The sequence below is a fragment of the Rhinopithecus roxellana genome, chromosome 8 (assembly GCF_007565055.1).
Source record: "Rhinopithecus roxellana isolate Shanxi Qingling chromosome 8, ASM756505v1, whole genome shotgun sequence".
Lineage (NCBI taxonomy): Eukaryota > Metazoa > Chordata > Mammalia > Primates > Cercopithecidae > Rhinopithecus > Rhinopithecus roxellana.
The window spans coordinates 98,912,794-98,935,532 of NC_044556.1; the positions used below are offsets into that span (position 1 = coordinate 98,912,794).

At 41.1% G+C, this 22,739-nt stretch overlaps 1 long non-coding RNA gene across 1 annotated transcript; it reads left to right on the forward strand.

Moving 5' to 3' along the window:
* The first annotated feature begins 16,960 nt into the window (after positions 1-16,960).
* Positions 16,961-22,514, forward strand: LOC104678287. Its single transcript, XR_750159.2, has 2 exons — positions 16,961-17,099; positions 20,679-22,514. It is a non-coding gene; the product is annotated as an uncharacterized LOC104678287 (long non-coding RNA).
* The last annotated feature ends 225 nt before the right edge of the window (positions 22,515-22,739 follow it).

Sequence of the window (22,739 nt, forward strand, 5' to 3'; positions counted from 1 at the left end):
CCTCCACACACAGGAGCAGGGTTTCTAGGGTGAGGCAATGCGTCTGCAATTCGCAGAGACAAGGCAGGAATTGTAATTGTAGCTCATCATGTGATGACTTATGAAAGAGGAAGTTGGTATGTTTTAGTCACGTAGACTCTGCCCTCTTGCTTAAGGCACCAGGTCCTCTCAGAAGAGAATTATGCTCATCTTTGCCACCCAGAGTCAAGGTTACGGGGTTGGCTGCAGTGTGCTCCTGCACATTCATATACGGACAGGCAGGCAGATGCTGGGCCAAGTGTCGGCAAAGCAGCGGGATGAGGCTGGCTTTTCACCAGAACACTGAAATGTTGCAATTTGTCTTAAGGACTAAAGGAAATATTCTATGGAGAACACTCCTGCTGAGACTAGACAAACCAACAGTCCTTTCCAGCTCTAATTTCTGAGTGTTTTTTTGTTTTTTAATAAAAATTACAGTTGAGGGGTAAAAGGAAAGCCATTCAGTATGACACTATCAGAAAAGCAGGAATAAGGAAGTGGCTTGGAAGGCAAACCTAAGAGAGCAGTTGTAAGCGATAGCTCAATGGGTAGAACAAATGTGACCTTCCCACACCAAGATTGAAATGGGCTTCTACTGCGTGAGCGTTAAACATCTAAAATCTGAATCTGGTTTCCAGAGCTTACTCCAGTCAAGCAGCTCCTAACACATGGAAGCCCTGAGCTGACAGTCTATAGAGCAGTCTAAAGAAACGGTTCCTACAAGAGTACTTTATTGAACTTTGCCCCCAGGATATGCAGCTGCAGGAAGGGTGCAGCCCCATTCCCCCAGCAGCTTGTGGGTGCTGTCCAGGAGATAGATGGTATTCCTAGGAACTGCTGAGTCCGTGGCTTTCACCCTCTATCCAGAGGTGGAATCACAGCCTTCATTCTTTAGAGTGCAGTTTCCTTAAATAGCATGATGTTGCAACCACGCTAAAGCTTCTTAAACTCTGACCTTGGCATATTTGAAGAAGAGAAAAAATGCAGTCACATTTCATCAGGATTTCTGTGGACATCATTGCAGGTTTTTTCAGCTTTGGCAAAAGTGTCATAAGGCTTGAAGAGCACACGTGATATTGAGGGCTTTTCCAATTTTTTAAAAACAGTTATATATATTTGAACACATCTGTTTATATGAATATATCTACACATACTATGGAGCACCATGACATAAATGAACCTTCTGTAGTTAATATGAGAGTCTTCCTTCTAAGTAACAGCATTTTATGAGGCAATCTTACTGTTTTTCAAATGGCAAATATTCTTTTTTAGAAATGCTTTCCCTCTGTTTGACCTCTCTCTGTAGCCTACCTCCCCTGTGCACAGAGAGCATACAGATATTAAAGAGACTTTTGCATGTGGAGGAGATAAACTCTCTGTGGAGGGTCTAAGAATCAAGCCAAATAAAATCACAGGAGCTCTTAATCATCCACATACTGTACACAGAAGCTGTTAGTCACCAGCCTATATGTCAACATATGTATAGGTCCCTATTTAGAGCAAAATTTGGGGTCTTGATGAAGGTTAAATACTTACTGTGTTAGAATTTAAAGAGCTAAGTGAGAAACAGACAAAACAGACAAAGGAGAGATTGAGGTCACACACTTGCTCAGTCTGCAAGGAAATTTGTAGAACTGGAAGAGATTCAACAGCCATTTGATGCCAGTAAACCTCCTATTGACTTTTTGGAAAAAGCAGGATGAAATGCACTTTTCTGGAATAATATCTGGATGTGGGTTTAACTTAGAATATTTAAGACACTCACTGTAACCCTTTGAAAGATATCAGTAGGAAGGTGCTGACAAAATAATGAATTAACTTCACAGATAATGTTTGAAAATATAAAAATGGTAAATTTTCTCTTCTTAGCTTTCCTATTAAAAAATGTATGTTTCCTGCATACACATTCCATAGCACAAGAACTGAAAAACTCAAATAATGTAATAATTCAAAAAGGTTAAAGAACAGTACGATGGCATGATATTTGCTATATCTTTCATATGAACATTTAAAAAAGATATTTCTAGGATAAATTCTGTTATCTTGTCATCCTTTTCAGAAACTAAAAACCTGACTTACCTAAAGTAACATGAAAAGTGTCAGAGGCCAGACGTGGTGGCTCACGCCTGTAATCCCAGCACTTTGGGAGGCCACGGTGGGCGGATCAGGAGGTCAGGAGTTTGAGACCAGCCTGGCCAGCATGGTGAACCCCCGTCTCTACTAAAAATACAAAAAATTAGCCAGATGTGGTGGCAGGTGCCTGTAATCCCAGCTACTTAGGAGGCTGAGGCAGGAGAATTGCTTGAACCCAGGAGGCGGAGGTTGCAGTGAGCCAAGATTGTGTTACTGTATTCCAGCCTGAGTGACAGAGCAAGACTCTATCTCAAAAAAAAAAAAAAAGAAAAGAAAAGAAAAAAGTGTCAGAACTGATATCTAGGTATGAGTCCTATTGCCTAAGGATGTAGTCGAGAATATTCTATTTGCATTTTGCATTGTTAAAAATCATGTAAGCACAGTGTAGAGTGCAGCAAAAGAGTGTTAACATCTGAGTGTTAACAGGAAAGGTGTTAAGATTTGCTTATCTATACCTATATTTATAGAAAAAAGGAAAATTTTACTATAGTTCGTAGAACAATCAATCCAAAGAGAAGTAAACATTCACCACAGACAAAAGGAGCTGACAGAGTTAAGGCACAGTTGCTACAATACCATGTCTAGTGTGGGACTGTTTAAATGGCAAACCATTTTTATGCTGGTCTTTATGAACCTTGGATAAAAACTGATGTTGGTGTTAGGATAAAAGATTCAATTGTGGGAGTCAGTTGGGTGATGAAATGGTTTTGGCACTTACCAAATTGAATACTGCACCTCCAACTCTTTGTGATCTGTTTTCTTAAAAAGAGGAAAAACTCATTAAATAATTTAATTCCAATTGTAGGAGTCCAATCCTGACTACTTTGCACTCAGACAAATAAATACAATGGGCTACAGGGTACTGAAAAGAAAAAAGTATGAAACAACATTGTATAGAATATCACAGTTATAAGGGTACAAGTTGTTCATAAATTATTCAAATGAACTTTCATTATTATTATTATTATTATTGAGACAGAGTCTTGCTCTGTCGCCCAGGCTGGAGTGTAGTGGCGCGATCTCAGCTCACTGCAACCTCCGCCTCCCAGGTTCAAACAACTCTCCTGCCTCAGCCTCCTGAGTAGCTGGGATTACAGGCTCGTGCAACCACACCCAGCTAATTTTTGTATTTTTAGTAGAGACTAGGTTTCGCCATGTTGACCAGGCTGGTCTCAAACTCCTGACCTTAGATGATCCTCCCACCTCGGCCTCCCAAAGTGCTGGGATTATAGGCATGAGCCACTGCACCCGGCCATGTTTTGTATTTCTTATGAAATAGAAATTAGCCAATAGAACTAGGCTTTCTCTTGACAAGATGAAAATATATTTTGCAAAAGAATGCCATTCAGCAGGAGAATTTGGCCTTACCAATGGAGTTTCACTAATCTGTTCTGGTGACTTACTTACTTTAGTCTAATAGGCTCAGCAAAAAATAAAGTGAAGTTGTTATTTGAAACAATTATTGTATGTATATAGTGCAGATTCCAGTGATATCTCTCAGAGATCTACACATTTAACAATAAAATTCTTTCTCCAACACCTGTTTTTTGGCATGGGAGGAGTAGTGGTCATTTTTGTAGGTAAAGGAGACACAGAGAGCTCCCTACAGAAGGAAGGAAAGTTAAACAGACTGACCGAGGACTGTACTTGATTAGTTGGAGTGAATTCCTGTATGCATTGGCACATCCATTTCTGTGCCCACATAGTAATGCCTCTTTGTGAGACAGAGTGCAAAACCACTGGGAGAATTAAGATTCACACCCAGAAATGAAGTTCATACAGGGGAGAAGGAAACAGACAGGCGGAAGGCAGCCTAGATGTGAGCCCTAGCAAGAGACCACTGATGGATTCCCCAAAGTGACTGCCTAAATATAGTGTGTTTACTACAAAGCTTGTCACAGACAGCTAAAATGCAAATACAAATGAACTTTGATGGACTTCCTGGCAAGACTCCCAGCCCTTCAAGCAAATTCCTGAGTGAGGAAGCTGGTTCTGAAACATGCCTGGGAAGTGGACACATGTGAACTTCCTGAGGGCTCTTCTCTTTAGCATTTAACAGGTAGCTGGATTTTAAACATTTGTCAGGCTGCTTTTATTCTGTCTACCTACCTCTCAATTATCTACCTATCTACCTATCCATCTATTTATCTTTGCATTATCAGACCAATTCATTATTCTTAATAATGGCTAAGAACATCAGTGTCTGTTCACTTTATGAACCGAGACACCAAGGCAATAAGGAATCTGTCTGAAAACAAAGAAAATGTGCAGTTAAACGACAGTTAGAATTCAGTTTTCCCAAACTGCAGTTCTTTCTTTAGCCCACTGGTGGGCTGCCTCCTATTTATATTTTCTTCATAGGTTCTTTTTTGCATACATGTAAATATCTATGCAGGAGATCACCGGGGGACCATAGGTTCTCTTCGTACACCTGGCATGTGATCTGAGGCAGGTCAGTTGGACACCCTAGGCCGGTTTTTCTTGAGTGGAGGAGATGGTGATGGCCTTGATGTCATTTCTGTTCTGACCTCTCATGTGGTGGGTGGGGGTGATGGGAATACACAGGAATTTGACAAACCCAAGCCCAACATTCTTCTGACCCACATGGGATTACAAAACAATGCGGAAAAACTACCAGTAAATGCCTGCCCATTATTTGAGGGCACTGTGCCATCCAAATAAAGTCAGGAGGTTAAATGGCTACCAGAGCATCACGTCATCTGAGAACATCATGTCTGTTTGGTTTGGGCTCAATCCCAGGTTAGGAGAATCTAAACCACGGTCTATACTTAGTTTAAATTAGCCAGGGCAAAACATCTGTATCAGCATTAATATAAGCCCAACTTCAATGTCTCAGGGCTTATGGAAAATATTTGCATTTTTCTTTCCTCAAGAGACTGCCTTATTTCATATATGTATGCGTGTGTATGTGTGTTTATATATAATTTTATGTGTATGTGTGTGTGTCTGTATACATATAGGCATACATATATATATGGGCAAAGACTTAATATACTATCCACAGGCTATTCAGATTATTCAAGAGGCCCTCAGTTGAAGAAGCAGACCGACAACACGGTTTCATACACAGGCAGGCATTTAGCGAGTAGGTCAGCAGGATACGGAAACTTGCTTTGAGGTGTTTTTGTATTCTCACCTAGGATTCTACTACTTAATGACTGTGTGGCTTCTTTGCAGGCTATAGACAAAATTCATAAAGGGTATTATGAGAGTAAATTCAAAGAATTCTGATGTTTTGAAATTTGTTGTGACTTGGTTAACTATGGTGAAATGTTACATTCATGTTACATTATGGCATTTGTTTATACGGGTCTGATTATGGGAAAACTTAATGAAGTTTTAAAAAATTCTATGTTTTTCAAAAATTCTGTGTTTTTCTTAGGTGAAGAATTTGTTTCAACTATTCTTCAAAAACCAAGAAAGGAGCCACCATATACTTTACTTTTCATATAAAGATTACTCAATATATTTTAAAATGGGTGTTCCAGAATTAGACTTCCAGATTCCTTGAATTCAGAGTGTGGAAAAGGATAGGCAGCTCCTGTAATAGGAGACATTCTTTTAAAAGCCTGGAATGTTGAAACCCTCTTAGACTGAAAACATGTCAGGACATGCCTTTTTGGGATACTGTCAAATGGTTTAGGCTCAGAATTCCACATTCCGTACTTTTGAAGTTGTTTTCTGTTGGCAAATGACCTCTTGATTATTTTCATGTGGTGAGTATTCAGGCCAACCTTTTTGGTTCCAAGTGATTTAAAAACACACACACACACATAAAAACAAACCACTCTGAAGTGTCCATATTTTAGCATAAAGTTAGGAATTATGCGAGTGCTGGGTGTATCATGGTCCGTTCTGTGAGCCTTGCCACAGTTTACAGCCAAAGTCAGAGGCTTCAAAATCAGACACACATTGACCTGGAGTGCTTTATTCTCCAGTGCTCTTTCTTGATTCTCAAAAGTATCGCTACTGTGAAAAAATTTTCACTATTAGGGAGCTGTCATTTTCCTGGTAAAAGTAAACAGCAATTTCATTCACCTCTGCTCCTTTCTGGATGAAGGCTGGCAATGGCTTAAGGAACAAATAAATGAATGAGTAAATGAGTGGAGTTCCCTCCTCCTGACTCAGAAAGGTGCTGTTTCCCCTCACGAAGGAGATACAACTTAGATGCAAGCCAGTTCTCCCACTACATAGAGCCCTTCTATTTTTAGGAAGTTCTGATTCATGGATTGGAGAATTGCACTAAATTAGTGTACTGTACAGCATGGGCCTGGTTAAATTAAACATAAATGCTCTGCCCCCTGCCACCCACCTCACTCTGACCACGGAGAGTTCATTTAATGGGCGCCACTGTCTGTGAGACCCAAAGGTAGCTGACTTCAAACCCTGTCTACGTTTGCCTTATTATAGACCATGTGTTAGTAGATGTTGTAATATTTTTTATGAACCAGTAGGATTCTCAGAATGCTTCAAAACAGAGAGGCATGATATTGGGTGATGATTTTTTTTTTTTTTTTAAGTCTCGTCTCAATTTAATTTTGTGAGAATTTTTAAAAATTATCTGTTTATTGAGAAATTACTCAGAGATCATATACAATGAGAATCTCGGCTGGAAGAAGATAAACAAAACAAGTATAACAAACGTTCTTTTAAAACATTTCATTTTGCAGACCGATAATACAACTTGTAAATCTTTTACAAATACTTTTCTTATGGTGTATAAATTATGATATTTTACTTGAAGCTAATAAAGCCACCATAGAGAAGAAAGTTAATTTTTTTTCTTTCAGCTTTCCATAGGTAGTATAATTTAAACAATTCTATGGTAGAGTTTCAACACCTCAGATTGAGCACTTTTCTTTACGAAGTAAGAACAGTAATCCTCATGTAAAAAGGTGGTATTGCTACCCTAGACAGCAGATGGTGTTATTAAATACACAGGCAAAGTCTAAGGTCATAAGGAACTAACAATTAACCAGAAATACGATCTGTCACAGTCGTTTAATGGGTAACCTACCAGATATATACCACTTGTTTTCTTCTGAGTGGTGGGAGGTAAATAGTCAAGCTTCAGAGCAGTTGCAAAATCGTTTAGAAGTATTGTAATTATATTCTTATTCAAGCATTTAGTGAAACCAACAAGCCAGAAAGAAAGTGAAAATCAGTGTGATTTCCTCATAATACTGTGTCCTGTTTAGTTTGAAAAATACTTTATCAATTCAGATAGCACAATTTCATAGCTATCCCTGAATCTAACTGGTCTCCCCAAACTAGGATTGTTAAAAGTTTGAATTTTTTACTGCTAGTCTCAGTTGTTCTAAGATCTCTTTACATTATCATAAATATAATTTTTGCTCCTGAAGTTTTCATTGTGTGAAGGTAAAAAACTGGAGCATATACAACAGCAAATGGAAGCAGGGTGACAGGAGATAGCTGGGAAACTGTAGTGGGGAGGAGAGGCAGTCAGCTGGGGCTGGTGGGGTGGACCGTAGGAAGAGGATGGTCTCACCAGTAAGGAATGGGTGCACTATTAAAATCTGGATGGACGAGCACTATTAAAATCTGGATGTGGGCTCAATTTCTATTGTAAATCAAATATAAATCTATCACTAAAATAGGAGCTGGAGACACAGTGCCCAAGTCCTCATGAGAGTTTCACAAGAAGGGTTTGCCATGTTGAATGTGTCATCAGTTCCTTTTCAGTTAGGGCTTTTGAGGATGAGGAACTGAATTCTAAATTCACCCAAAGGAAAAGTGGCCAACAGGGCAGCAACGAAGCTTGAGTCACAAAGAACAAACTGCTTGGTTAGAATTTGGAAGAGTGGCTGGGTGCAGTAGTGCATGCCTATGATCCTAGCACTCTGGGAGGCTGAGGCAGGAGGATCACTGGAGACCAGGAGTTTGAGACCAGCCTGGGCAACATAGCAAGACCCATATCTCTACAAAAAAAAAAAAAAAAAATACAAAAATTAAGGCCAGGTAGAGTGGCTCACACCTGCAATCCCAGCACTTTGGGAGGCTGGGGTCTCTACAAAAAAATGAAAAATTAGCCAGTTGTGGTAGTGCATACCTGTAGTCCCAGCTACTAGGCAGGCTGAGGTAGGCGGATTGCTTGAGCCCAGGAGGTTGAGGCTACAGTGATCCATGAACCATGATCATGCCACTGCACTCCAGCCTGGGGAACAGAGTGAGACCTAGTCTCTTAAAAAAAAAAAAAAAAAAAAAGTTTGGAAGAGTGAACCTTTTCCCATAGGCAAATAACTATGAAGCACACCCAAGAGTCATGACTCTAGCCCGTTGTGTCAACTAATTATAAAAACAGCATCTGGAAAAGCAAAAACATCCTCAGTGCCCCAGGTGAATAGAGATGAACAATGAAAAGCAAGGTGCAGAGGTCACTGGCTGATCAGGGTAAAAAAGTGGGTAGATTCCAATCTTCAGACAAAAACTATTCTTAAAAGACAAAACATTATTCAGTTTCCTTGCTGTTGGATTTGGTGAGGATGTCTGAGTCCCAGAGAATGCATACTAATAAGGACTTTTTTCTTATACAGTTTCATGCATTTATATATGTTTATTTAAATTTCTCTAAATTTAAATTGAATAAGGAAGGCAACAGCATCTCGGGGCACAGACTCATAATTGGAGACCTTCATCCGCAAGCTTAGCTTGATTTTCCATGTGGCCAGGACACCTGCTGAAACTTCCAGCAGTCCTCAGAAAAGATGATGAGATACCCTTGGGCTGAATGAGTAAGAACTTTCTGGAGAGTGGAAGACTGGTGAAAGTCCAGCTGGATAAACATATGGCAGCAGAGGCAGAAAGAGTGCTTTATGACCGGGAGCTTTATAAAAAATAAAAGTCTGAAGGCTCAAGGCAGCCGTTACAACCTAGGATCTTACTAAGCATGATGGATGTTCTGACTTCTAGGATTGTCTCCAATTTACCTGGACCACAGCCAGTACCGTATCCTCAGGCACCCCGTGGGACAGTACATACAGAAGAACAGCATCGCACCACATCCTATCACCAAGGCCAGGATTCCGTGCCTCTGCCCACCTCCCCACCTCCTTGAAATGGGGGAAGTGAGGGGAAGTGGGGGGAAGAGTCAATTCTTCTTGGAACACATGAAATGGTAGCTTGCTGTGTTGTCCTGAAAGAAAGCAAAGTTTGTAAATCACTGTAGATAGTTTTTGTTTTTTGTTTTTATAATAGATATGTCGGGAGGGAAAATGACTATGGTAAATTCCATTCTCAACCACCACACATTAACTCAGAGAACTCTTGAGCCACACAGTGACAGACTGAGCTCAAGGAGAGAGACAGGCAGTCTGAGTTTCAGACTACAGAGCCATTTGGAGGTGACATATACAGAAAAATGCACAGCTTTGAGGTTTTATATCGGTCCTTCCCTGCCCAATGTCATTTCCAAAGTAATAGAAAGGAATATTTTATTTTTTCATGTTAACTCTTCATTATAATCATCTCTTATTGTAATGACCATTTGTATCTGTTAGTGAGAACAGGTATAACTAGCTTTAAGAACATTCTACATGGAAGGATACATTCCTTAGAAAAGAAATCAATTAAGAGGTGATTATTCACAATTACAAAAGGACCCTTTATAAAGTCTGTAATTTACCACAGGATTAAAGAAAAGTACAGTTGACCTTTGAACAACACAGGTTTGAATGGCACAGGTACATAACTTGATTTTCTCTTGCCTCTGCCACCCCTAAGACAAGGAGACCAACCCCCGCTCTTCCTCCTCCTCCTCAGCCTACTTAACTTGAAGACAAAGAGAATGAAGACCTTTATGATGACCCACTTCCCCTTAATCAATAGCAAATATATTTTCTCTTCTTTTTTTTTTTTTTTTTTTTTTTTTTTTAGTGAGACAGTGTCTCACTCTGTCGCCCAGGCTGGAGTGCAGTGGCACGATCTCGGCTCACTGCAACCTCCACCTCCCGGGTTCAAGCAATTCTCCTGCCTCAGCCTCCCTAGTAGCTGGGATTACAGGTGCCTGCCACCACGCCCAGCTAATTTTTGTATTTTTAGTAGAGACTGGGTTTCACCATGTTAGCCAGGTTGGTCTCGAACTCCTGACCTCAAGTGATCCGCCTGCCTGAGCCTCCCAAAGTGCTGGGACTACAGGTCTGAGCCACCGTGCCCAGCCCCTCTTCTTTACGATTTTCTTAATAGCATTTTCTTTTCTTGGGCTTACTTTTTCTGTAAGAATACATTATATAATAAGACACATAAAAAATACGCATTCATGGACTGTTTATGTTATTTGTAAGACTTCTAGTCAACAGGTAGGCTGTTAATAGTTAAGTTTTTGGGGAGTCAAAGTTAAACTCAGATTTTCGAATTCATGGGGGTTGGCACCCCTACCTCCATGTTGTTCAAGGTCAAATGTACTTAAATAGTATTAGATTTTTAAAAATATAATCACCGTAGACTTGTTAAAGCTCCGCACAGGTTGCTTTGGAGAGGCAAGCATGCAAACCTCTTTTCATGGATGCCTCAGTGGTGGCATCTGTAATGCAGCCATTGCAGACACCACTATTTTTCTTCAACAGACAATACTGTCTGCCTTTCGGCCTCTCTGATAGATGTTTCACCACTATTTTACTTAAGCTGTGGTGACAGTAGAAGCAGCAATTACTGTAGTCACAAAAATCAGGGTCTACCTTTATTACCAGATCATTATGACAATTATCCCTTCCATTTTCTCTGTCCGTGCATCCACATTTCCAAGGCATGTATTTTCATTACCAGACAGAGAAGGGTCTGCAGGTCAATTGCACACACTCCATGCTGATAAAGTAATGTCATTAACTTTTGATGTTTTTAAAAAAGCAAATTATGGTCCTCTATTCCTGGATTGTGTTTTTCCTCTTAGGTACTCAAGTAAAAACTAAGATGGTCTCTCTCTCTCTCTCTCTCTCATTCTCTCCCTCTGTTTCTCTCTCTCTCTATATATATATATACACACACACATACACACACACATATATATGTATATATATTTCTATATATACACACACACATATTTAATTTTAATAATGTCAGGCAGTATGTTTTTTGTTCGGAATGCACTTTGCACCCATGAGCGAAAGCCAGTGCTGTGAATCTAAAACTACCTGGGCCTAATGAGGAAAGGTTTTGAAACCCCAGCATTTCCTAAATGTTCAGGGAGAGAAAACAAAGTCACCTCTTCTTAAGAAAAACTTTTCTCTTTAGGGGGTTCCAAGGATGTTGACATAGATCTAGGCCAGGGAATGGCCAGATGTTTGTTCTTTTGAATGGTGTCCCCACTTCCCCTTTCTGGGGACCTCAGTCGACTTCTTTTGCATTTCCTGGCTCTGTTTCACGCAATGCTCAGAGCTTCAAATCCCCCTTCTCTGCAGTTACTCCAAGGTTTAAGCTGTGGGAAAGTCACTCAGGCTTGTGCGGAGGATGCCAGTGCTGCTTCTGCTGCTGTACTGCTGTGTCAACACACCACTTCTCTCTGCTTCCCTTGCCTCTGTAAATTGATACAAGAACAGCAACAACAAAACCAACTGCCAAGTCAGTATGTGATTTACAAATATGTCCAGAGACCACTCAGTATCAGTATCAGCCAGCAGATAAAGCACAGGGCTTAGAGTCAGAGAGCCTGGCGTCTTATTCCAGCTCTACCACTTTTATTAGTTGTATGATCTAGGCAAGTGACTTAAACCTTCTGTGTCTCAGTTTCCCTATCTGTGAAAAATGGGTTGAAAATTAGTACTTACTGCAGAGGTTGATGGGGGGATTAAATGATGTGCAAAATGCCCGGAACAACGCATGGTCCATGGCAAGCCCTGGATTCACATTGGCTTTTATGTTACGTTAGTTCCAGACTGTGCTAAAGCAGGCACTTGTAAAACCAGCCAGTTCTGCTGCTGCTCATGGCCAGGCTTCAGGATCCTTAGGAACAACCTCTGCTACTTAGCAGTCCTCCACATCCACCACTCCATGGAAGTAGCTGTCATCAGAGCTGCCAATGACTTCCCTGTGACCATCTCCAAGAGGTTCTTAGTGCTCTAATCCTTTCTGAGTCATCTGCCACTTTGGATATCACTCCTTGGCATCTTTTTCTCACTTTGACTCTTAAAGAAATATCCTGTACCTACTGAACTTCTTTCCCTATGTTTTTATTTTATGTGTTTTCTCTCTGCCTCCCAACATCCCCAACTCCCTACTCCACACTGGAAGTGTCAGTATTTGGCACATCGTAGATACTCAGTAAATGTTTGTGAACTGACTTGAACTGTGTTGTTGAAGTAGTTCCTTAACTGTATCGCCTTGGTCCATTTTCTTGATATTTGAGCCCTTGCTGCTCTGCCTGGAATCTCTGCTATGATGAAGCAAACCCTTCAACATCTTCTGACTTATAGTTCATCTTTTTCTCCTTTTGAGCCTTGAAATTAATTTTATTTTATTTTATTTTATTTCATTTTATTTTATTTTATATATATTTTTGATACAGGGTCCCACTCTATTGCCCAGGCTGGAGTGCAGTGGTGCAATCATGGCTCCCTGCAGCTCCAACCTCCCAGGCTTAGGTGATCCTCCTGCCTCAGCCTCCCCAAGTAGCTAGGACTACAGGTGTGCACCAACACACCTAGCTGATTTTTTGTATATTTTGTAAAGACAGGAGTTTGTCATCTTGCCCAGGCTAGTCTTGAACTCCTGGGCTCAAGCAATCCACCTACCTCGGCCTTCTAAAGTTTTGGAATTATAGGCGTGAGCCACCACATACAGCCTGAAATTCTTTACAATTAAATTAACCTGTCTCAAATTTCCAATTTTGGGAGGGAGGTATATTTTTAAGGTCTAAATGTCACTTTATTCAGGAAACAGGAATTAGGTCCCACCACACGTCAAAACTACATACTATCATCCTAAAAATAACTCCTCTTGAGGCATATAAGGTCATGTTAACAAGGGAATCATATTCTCTGAGTGGCAGAACCCAACATTTTAATATGCATTTTATGGGTGTGGTGGCACATGCCTGTAGTCCCAGCTACTCAGGAGGCCGAGGTAGGAGGATCACTTGAGCCCAAGAGTTCAAGGCGGCAGTGAACTATGATGGCACCTCTGCACTCTAGCCTGGGCAACAGAATGAGATGCTGTCTCTAAAAAAATAAAAACTAAAATAAAAACAAAATTGATTCCTTTTCTTTCTTTTCTTTTTTGAGATGGAGTCTCGCTCTTTTGCCCAGGCTGGAGTGCAATGGTACGATCTTGACTCACTGCAACCTCCGCCTCCTGAGTTCAAGCGATTCTCCTGCCTCAGCCTCCTAAGTAGCTGGGACTACAGGCACGTGCCACCATGCCTGGCTAATTTTTGCATTTTTAGTAGAGACAGGGTTTCACCATGTTGGTCAGGCTGGTCTTGAACTCCTGACCTTGTGATCCACCCACCTCAGCCTCCCAAAGTGCTGGGATTACAAGCGTGAGCCACCGCGCCTGGCCCATAAAATTGATTTCTTAAAGACAGTGAAGTATGATAACTGTTGGTTTGATCTTGCCCGGAAGTTGAATAAAGGTTTGACCTATGAGAATCAAGGACAATTAAAATATTACCTTATAGCATAAAAAGAGAAGCAGACTTCCCCTTACATGCACACACATACACACTCTTTCTGAAGTCAACTATACATAGTTTTTAAGACATTACACATTGGATTGTTCCCACTATCACATGATCTTGTAATGATCAGGTCTGACTTCTCTGTTACGCATAGTAGGGAACCAAGATACTTTTAGGGGCTCATGAAAACGTTTGATTTTAATTTATTTTAAAATCAGGACCGGGTGCAGTGACTCACACCTGTAATCCCAGCACTTTGGGAGACCGAGGTGGGAGGATTGCTTGAGCCCAGGAGTTCAAGACCAGTCTGTGCAACATGGCAAAACCTCGTCTCTACAAAAAAAAAAAAAAAATTAGTGTAGTAGTGCATGCCTGTAGTGCCAACTACTTGAGAGGCTAAGGTGGGAGGATCACTTGAGCCTGGGAAGCGGAGGTCGCAGTTAGTCAAGATAGCTCTGCTATCCTCCAGCCTGGGTGACAGAGTGAGACCCTGTCTCAAAAAAATAAATAAATAAAATCAAATCAGAATGAAAAAAATAATAATCACAAGTATGTAAGAACAAATTCATATACTTTTAAATTTTAGTTTTAATGAAGAAAGGAGCCCACAAAGACAAAAATACCCCCGGCATTTCCAGGCACCACAAGAGTCACAATGAGGCCCTAGTAAGGACACTGATTCAGTCGAGGTTCATGTATTCACACTGAGTACTCCTGGAAATTTTCATATTTTAAAGTTATATATTGTGCAAGACTTAGTCTTTGATTTTCTAGTTTTTTCTATTTATACTAACACCTCAGAGACCTAATACATTTCATGGCCTTTGTTTACTGTCTCTATTGTAACGACTTCCAAGTCCCTCTCTTCTCTATTCTTGTGTTGGAGTTCTAATTTTGTACTTCTAACTGCCTGTTGGGTATTTCCACCTGTGTATCTCATCACTAGCTCAGTCAACAAAGACATCGCTGAGCTCACCATCTTCCCCTGCTCTTCGGTTTTCTCTCTTCAATTTTCCTATTAGAGTTCCTGCTAATTCTATAGTCGTTAATGAGCCAACCACGAGCTTGTCTCCTCCTTCATCCCCTTATCTGAGAACCTGATTGAGCCTCTGGTCCCATGCCCACTGCCATCCCTATTGGAGTCTCACTGCCGGTCCCTCAGCCAAGCACCCTTACCTCTCATTGAGTTCCACATGCAGACTCCTGACTGACTTCTCTGCATTCCAGCTTCCTCGTGCGACACATTCCTGACCCTCCCCGAATTGATCTTTGTACTGCTTTCATCATTTTCCTCCTCTGCTCCATAATTCCTCCACACTTCAACCCAAACTCCTCACCCAGTTTAGAAAGCTCTGCTCACATGGTTCCCCGCACTGTAGCCAATGCATCTCCCAACACATTAACACCCACCAGAGGTAGTGATTAAGGAGTCCATTCACTCACGAGCTAGACTTGCTGTCTTAGTCTTTTGTTCCTGCTTTTTCATTCATTCATTCATTTACTCTCTTTTGGGGTAACTACTCTGTCCCAGGCACAGACACCTTAAATGTTCCTCTATTACCTATGCCAACCCTATACAGCTTTCAAAGCTCAGGACAAGTTCCAATCCATGAAGCCCAGGTCTCCCTTCTATCACAAGTCTTTTTCTTCTGAACTCCTGGGACACTTAGAGACATTGTCAAACATTTAGGACTTAAACATGTGACGTGAGAGTTCCTGACTGTGTCATGCATGCTGTCCAGTCTGACTTGTTGGAGTTTCTGCAAAGGTCTTTACAGAAGATCTATCTTTTTACCACGCAGCTGTGTCTGGCATCAAGCCCTGGATGGACTAGTGGTATGCTAACCCATTGGTTATTAATCATTGCCACGATTGTTCATGTGTTTACTATAGTATGATCCAGGCATTGACTACACCAGGCACTTTATGAGGTTGTTATTATCCTCCGTTTTTTACAGATGAGGAAAGTGAGGCTCAGAGAGGTTAAGTGACTTCTCCAGTTTTACATAGTTTTGAAGTGGTGGAGTGAGAATTTGAATATAGGTCCGACGTAATTCAAATATTGTGCTCTTGACCACTTAACTAAATTAACTCTACTTTCTGATTGATTCATATAGGTTCAAATCTACTCATTCTCCTCCTAGTGTCATTATGTTTGTTTTTTCTCTCCTTTGTATTTTTAAGGCCTGCTGGTCTATCCTTTCAAGGCTCTACACTTATGCTGGACCCACTAAGCTGTCCTAGAACATCATAGTAAATGTCCACCAGATGTTAATTATTTGAGTGAGAATGGTTGTGAGCATTGGGATTCACATGTGGGCTCCCCCAGCCAGTACCCTTCTCTCTTGCAGTAGCATATTTTGTAGATTAAATAAAACTCAAGATTAAAAAAGCCAAATTAATAAATGATCAATGGAAACAGAAATTTGGAACATAGAAGTAGTATTTCAAAATGAACACCTTATATGTAAAAGCTCACAACCAGGAATTTCTTCAGTTGGGTTTACAGCAATGTTATATCACTAATACTATGTTTCTCTCTGTATGGCCAAACATGTAAAGCCTTAATATCTGATTATGGAGCACATCTAGACTGTTAAAAAGCTTTCTATAATATTAATAAAATCAAATAATTAATAAAAATTAAATTGACTAATCATAGCAATTTCATTTTGAGAATGTTTTGTGGGCTGAAAGCAAATCCTTGAGATATTTGTGCAGAAGCGTCATTGCAAAACAGAATCTGCAGTAGAACTATGTCATCTTTTGGTTCTAAGCTTGCCCTCTCATTGCTGGCAGATGGCAAGTATTTATTTGCTTGCTAGCTCTTTAGTGGAACCGGTCTTCTGTTTTCACTGTTGCCTCCTGTGACACAAACTGCCACCTATCTCCCAAGGTTCTTTCTTGGTAACAGAACCCTAGTTTTTGGCTGGACTCATTTCCCCAGTGCTAGAGGCTGCTGGCTGGTCATGCCATGAGCCCAGGTCTTCTTCTTTGGCACAACCAGATGCCATTTCTCAGCCTCCCTTGTGGTTATGTGCACTGTGTGCTTGAGTTCTGGCCATTAGTGAGCTGAAGCGATGTGTCCCTTCTACTCACACTTCTATAGTCCTGGCCTACAGAAACCCATGATGGTTCTCTATACTCTTTATCTTTCCACAGCTTAATGCAGATAAGTAACAAGAAATTGGAAGACGAGTATTGAAGATGAAAGAGGCACAAGATAGAAGAAACCTGGGTCCTTAGATCCCTGCTTGAAGGAAAACCACTTGCCAATCCAGAACATCATTTTGGACTTCATGTGAGTGAGAAGCAATCCTGTATCATGTTTGAGCCATTAAGCGTATTTTGGTTGTTTGTTCTGATAGCTGTAAGTATCTTACTAACATAGACATCATAAGTGAAACACCATGTTTCCTCACCTCCCCTGCTAAGTGTAACCATGTAACTAAATTCTGGCCAATGAGATGTAAGCAGAAGTGTTTTGTGTAACTTTGAAAGAGGATGCTTCAAGGAAGCTGATTTGGATGGGATGGGAACACTTCTGTCTTCTTTTGCTCCCTCTCTTTTATAGTCCAGAACTCAGACAAAATGTCAGGAATTGCTCTCACCATCTTGCACGTCTGTGGATGGGAACCATTTTCTAAGACAATGGGGTAGGGTGATAGAGAAGACTAGGTTTCTGATGGACGTGGAGCTGTTGGGCCCATCTGGGATCCTTAACCCCGTCCACAATGCTTTTATGTTAGAGGAATCTCTTTCCTGTTTAAGCCTCTATTTTATTTCTCATAGAGACACACATTCTTTCTATAGGAGCACAAGTGACCATTTTAATATTTGAATCAGGTTATGCCACTTCTTGGCTATGAATCCCTTCATGACTTCATGAATCCCTTCATGATGAATATTTCTATATTGGAAATATAGAATCGAATTTATATTTCTACCATGGTTTATGAAGCCCTGCTTAATTTGTCTCCTGCCTACTCCGCTGACCCCACCCCAATTACACTGGCCTGCCTTCTGTTCTGCTGTAGTGACCCATCATTCACCTCCATGAGGCCCTACTGTCCTACTGAAGATGTCACCTTTTCAGAGAGGTTCTCTGACCTCCACCTACAATAGGCTCTCCCAGCTTTTGTCTGTCTCACCACCCTGTTTATTTTCTACATGGCTCTGATCACGGTCTTTAATCATCTGGTTGATGTATTTATTCATTTGTTTGTCATGATCTCCCCAACTAAAATGTAAGCTCCATGAGGCAAAGATGGTCTCCCATACAACACAGTGCCTGCTGCATAGGAAGCGCTCATTACATTATGAAAAACACAGCAAACGTGTATGTACATTTGAATATATATATAAACACTAGATGTATGTGCATGTGTACACATATACAGTTGACCTGTGACTAATGCAGGGGTTAGGGCGCTGACTCTCCATGCAGTCAAAAATCTGACTTTTAATACAACTTGGTTTTTGAGTTTATAGTGTGTGGATTTCTTTTTAAAAACCTGGCCCTGATTCTAATGAAAGAAAAAGTGGAATTAAATTTAGCCATTATTAAGGATCCAACAAATCAAATACAAGTCAAAGTGAATACTAAAATTTTGAGGTGAAAAAGAAAATTAGAACTGGAGATAGACATTACAGTGCCATCCCGGAAAATGGCAGTATCTAGCTCATGAGAGAGTTTCTTTCATATTTTTTTCATTGCATGTACTAAACATAGTGATTGCTTTTTATCTTTTTAAAAAAATCTAGGCTGGGCACAGTGGCTCACATCTGTAAACCCAGCACTTTGGGAGGCCGACACAGGCGGATCACGAGGTCAGGAGATCAAGACCATCCTGGCTAACACGGTAAAACCCCATCTCTACTAAAAATACAAAAGATCAGCGGGGCGTGGTGGCGGGCACCTGTAGTCCCAGCTACTCAGGAGGCTGAGGCAGGAGAATGGCATGAACCCGGGAGGCGGAGCTTGCAGCAGTGAGCCAAGATCGCGCCACTGAACTCCAGCCTGGGCAACAGAGGGAGACTCTGTCTCAAAAAAAAAGAAAAAAAAAAAGAAAAAAATATATATAAATAATTATTTGCTCTCTGTTCAAAAATCACTCAGCCATATAGAATTTCCTACTGAAGAAAATTATGATATAAAAATTTTTAAATTACCCCACCACTTTTTGTTTGTTTGTTTTTTATCTCTGTCAGTTTGTTACCTTTATTCCTGAAAGAAAGGCTCAAGACTCATGTAATACTCTAAAATAGGTATTAACAGGAAATGTTCCTGGACAATGTGGGTTTGCAAGAGAAACAAAGAATTTATTGTTGACTCGATTACTAGCTCAAAGTAATCAGAAATTCCATGAAAGACACTGCAAGTTGACCTCTTTTAAAATTACTTTAAAAAGCTGAGGTTGATTTGTATTTCTTAATCAGCATCTCAGAACAATGTGCATTCTTTCTGTATAGTGTCATGGGCATCTGGGGCTTTGGCTTGATCAACATCCACTTCCTCCTGTGATACCAAGACCCTAGTTTTCTTTTAAAGAACCACCCCTCCCTGACTCTCAGTCTCTGTTTTCTGGTGGGGTTGACTCTTATCCCTAACCCCAGGGGTGGGGCATGTGGTCCAAGTCTGGTCAATAAGAATTTTAACCATGCTGGTGGTTCAGGAATGAGTATGTGTTACACGCTGAGCTTATCAGAACCAATATTGTCAGCCCCAGGGGTTATGCTAGAAGTTTTGGAAAGGATAAATTCTCTTCCGGGGTGGTTAAACCTATAGAAAATTAGCCTGGAGCTTCTGGTGGACATCTTGTCAAAAAATAGTGATTGCCTGCTTGAGAATGAAATCAAGAGAGAGGAAGGCAAAGCTAAAAAGCCTGGAAAATTTTCCTGAAGACATTTTTCAAGGATCTGGAACCACCCTTGAACTTTTTTTTTCTTTCTTTTAGAGACAGGGTCTTGTTCTGTTGCTCAAGCTAGAGTGCAGTGATGCAGTCATGGCTCACTGCAGCCTCAACTCCTAGGCTCAAATGATTCTCCTGCCTCAGCCTCCCAAGTAGCTGGGACTACAGGCATGCACTGTGCCCAGCGATTTTTTTTTTTTTTTTTTTTTTGTAGAGATGAGGTCATGTTATGTTGCCCAGGCTGGTCTTGAACTCCTGGCCTCAAGTGATCTTCCCACCTTGGTCTCCCAAAGTAACTGACTTACATGCATGAGCCACTATGTTTAGCCTAAGCATTTTCAGGTACATAAACAAATATATTGCCCTTATTTGAGTTTCATTTCTCTCACTTGAAACTGAGAGTCTTAACTATACACTTAATTTGTTACTAAATGAATTAGGATATAAAGATTTTTTTTTTTTTTTTTTTTTTTTTTTTTGAGACGGAGTCTTGCTCTGCCGCCCAGGCTGGAGTGCAGTGGCCGGATCTCAGCTCACTGCAAGCTCCGCCTCCTGGGTTCACGCCATTCTCCTGTCTCAGCCTCCCGAGTAGCTGGGACTACAGGCGCCCGCCTCATCGCCCGGCTAGTTTTTTGTATTTTTTAGTAGAGACGGGGTTTCACCGTATTAGCCAGGATGGTCTCGATCTCCTGACCTCGTGATCCGCCCATCTCGGCCTCCCAGAGTGCTGGGATTACAGGCTTGAGCCACCGCGCCCGGCCGATATAAAGATTTTTTAAAAATTACTTCACTACAAAATTTTCTGTAACTGGAAGAAAGATGGCCATTCCTCCCCAAAAGAACTCTTACGACTTGTATTCATTTATCAGAAAATGCAGTTTCCTTTTGCCTACATACAATCTAAAGATTTTTTAGTATACTTGTTTAGTTGCCTAAATGTTCTTTATATGCTTGTCTTATCCTTGCAGTTCATATTAGGTATTATGTCACCAGTGAGCAGGGACTATGATGAATGTGTCTTTAGAACACCTATTGAAGTGCCACTTGCCACAAGAAGGTAAGTCACAATTTCTGATGGCAAGAAAAGGCAATCATTCTTCCTATAGTTTTGTGCATAAACCTTCCTGCCTCTCTGCTGGGGACCACCTAAGGGGAGAGGAAAACTTCTCTGTCATGGCTGTCCTTTCCCAGCACAACTTTAGCTCCTGTTGAGACCAACACCTTACCTGGAAAATGCAGAGTGAAGGGATTAGGCCCATCAAAAATTTCCATTCATGATGTTGGGTCAAGCAAGGCATCACATAGAATCAGTAGAAACAGAAACAACACCACATGTGAAGAAGGAGCCATGCTGGAATGAACGAGGGATGCGGTATGGGTGAGTTACATGGTACAGAGCACAGGAGCTGACTGCTTTGTGCGCTTCCAGGTGGGATCATTACTTGCCAGCCTTCTAGCTGATGCCAGTGATAACAGCACGACAGGCTGAACTGGATTCTTTATGACTATGTATTCATTAGGGGGAAAAAGCACTTCCAGTGCAAATGATGGAAATGGAAACAAGATGTGCACTCTGCTGCCTAAATGAAAGCTCTAGCAGGTAGGCCGTTCACACACAATTAAGAGTAGCAAAACAGGGTCTATCAGGACAGTGGCTGCAACCCCTGTCACAAAGAATGGACAGTGAGAGGCCCAAATGGATTGGGGGGCATGAATGGCACCTGACTTACAGCAGGAGCTCAGCACTTTTACTGTCTTTGCCGCTTCACTGGAACAAGGAGAAAAAGACATTAGGATGAAGGATAATGTGTGATACACACATAAAGATGAAAGCGAGAGGGACACACGCAGTGTCACTTATTGGAAGGACCACTTTAGGCTGCTCTGTCCTCTCTCCCCTTAAAACATGTTCCACATTGTTTTAACCATCCGTGGCCCACTCTGGAGCTCAAGGAACCGTGGTCTTTCTGCTTTATTGTGAGCACAGCCATATGAAACTGCAATCTGGCAGCTGAAGGGGAAAGTACTTTTACTGTCTCTGCTGAAAAAGGGTTTGGATGAATCAAATCCCCTGTTATGCGTGAAATTGTACCCCCTAGAAAGCTCTGTTTATGACCCAACCCACGGTACCTGTGAATGTGACCTTATTTGAAAATACGGTCTTATAGATGTAATCAAGCAAAGATGAGGTGACAGTGAATTAGGGTGGGCCTCAGCCAACATGACTGGTGTCCTTATGAGAAGCAAGGAAGAGACATAAGGAGAACATGGTGTGACAATTGAGACAGAGATTGGAGTGATGCATCTGCAAGCCAAAAAATGTCAAGGGCTGTGAGCCACACCAGAAGCTAAGAGAAAGGCATGGGACTGACCCTCCCCTAGAGCCGTCAGGAAGAGTCTGACCCTGGTGACACCTTGATTTTGGACTTCTAGCCTCCAGAATGATGACAATAAATTTGTGTTGCTTTAAGCCACTCCGTTTGTGGTAATTTGTTATGACAGTTCTAAGAAACCAATCCACCCTGCTAAAGAGTAAATGTCCGATGCAAAACTCACTACATGGATGAAAAGGCTGAGATATTCCGAAGAGTCATAATGAACTGTGCCATCATCTACAAGGAAGTGCAGCACTGCAACAACTCAAGATAGATCCTGGAGACGTGGCAGGACAGATGTGCCCACCAGACCAGGAGCACTTTCAGGACAGCATCATGCCTTGTTCTCCTCCACATCCCTCCCTCTGTACCTGAAAACCAGAAATGCTCAATTAAATGTTGAAAATGTCAATGAATTCATAGGAAAACTATCTCAGATAAGTGATTAACATTATTATTATTATTATTATTATTATTATTATTATTATTATTTGAGACAGAGTCTTGCTCTGTCACCCAGGCTAGAGTGTAGTGGAATGATCTCGGCTCACTGCAACCTCCGCCTCCCAGGTTCTAGCAATTCTCCTGCCTCAGCCTCCTGAGTAGCTAGGATTATAGGCATTTTTTTGCATTTTTAGTAGAGACAGAGTTTCA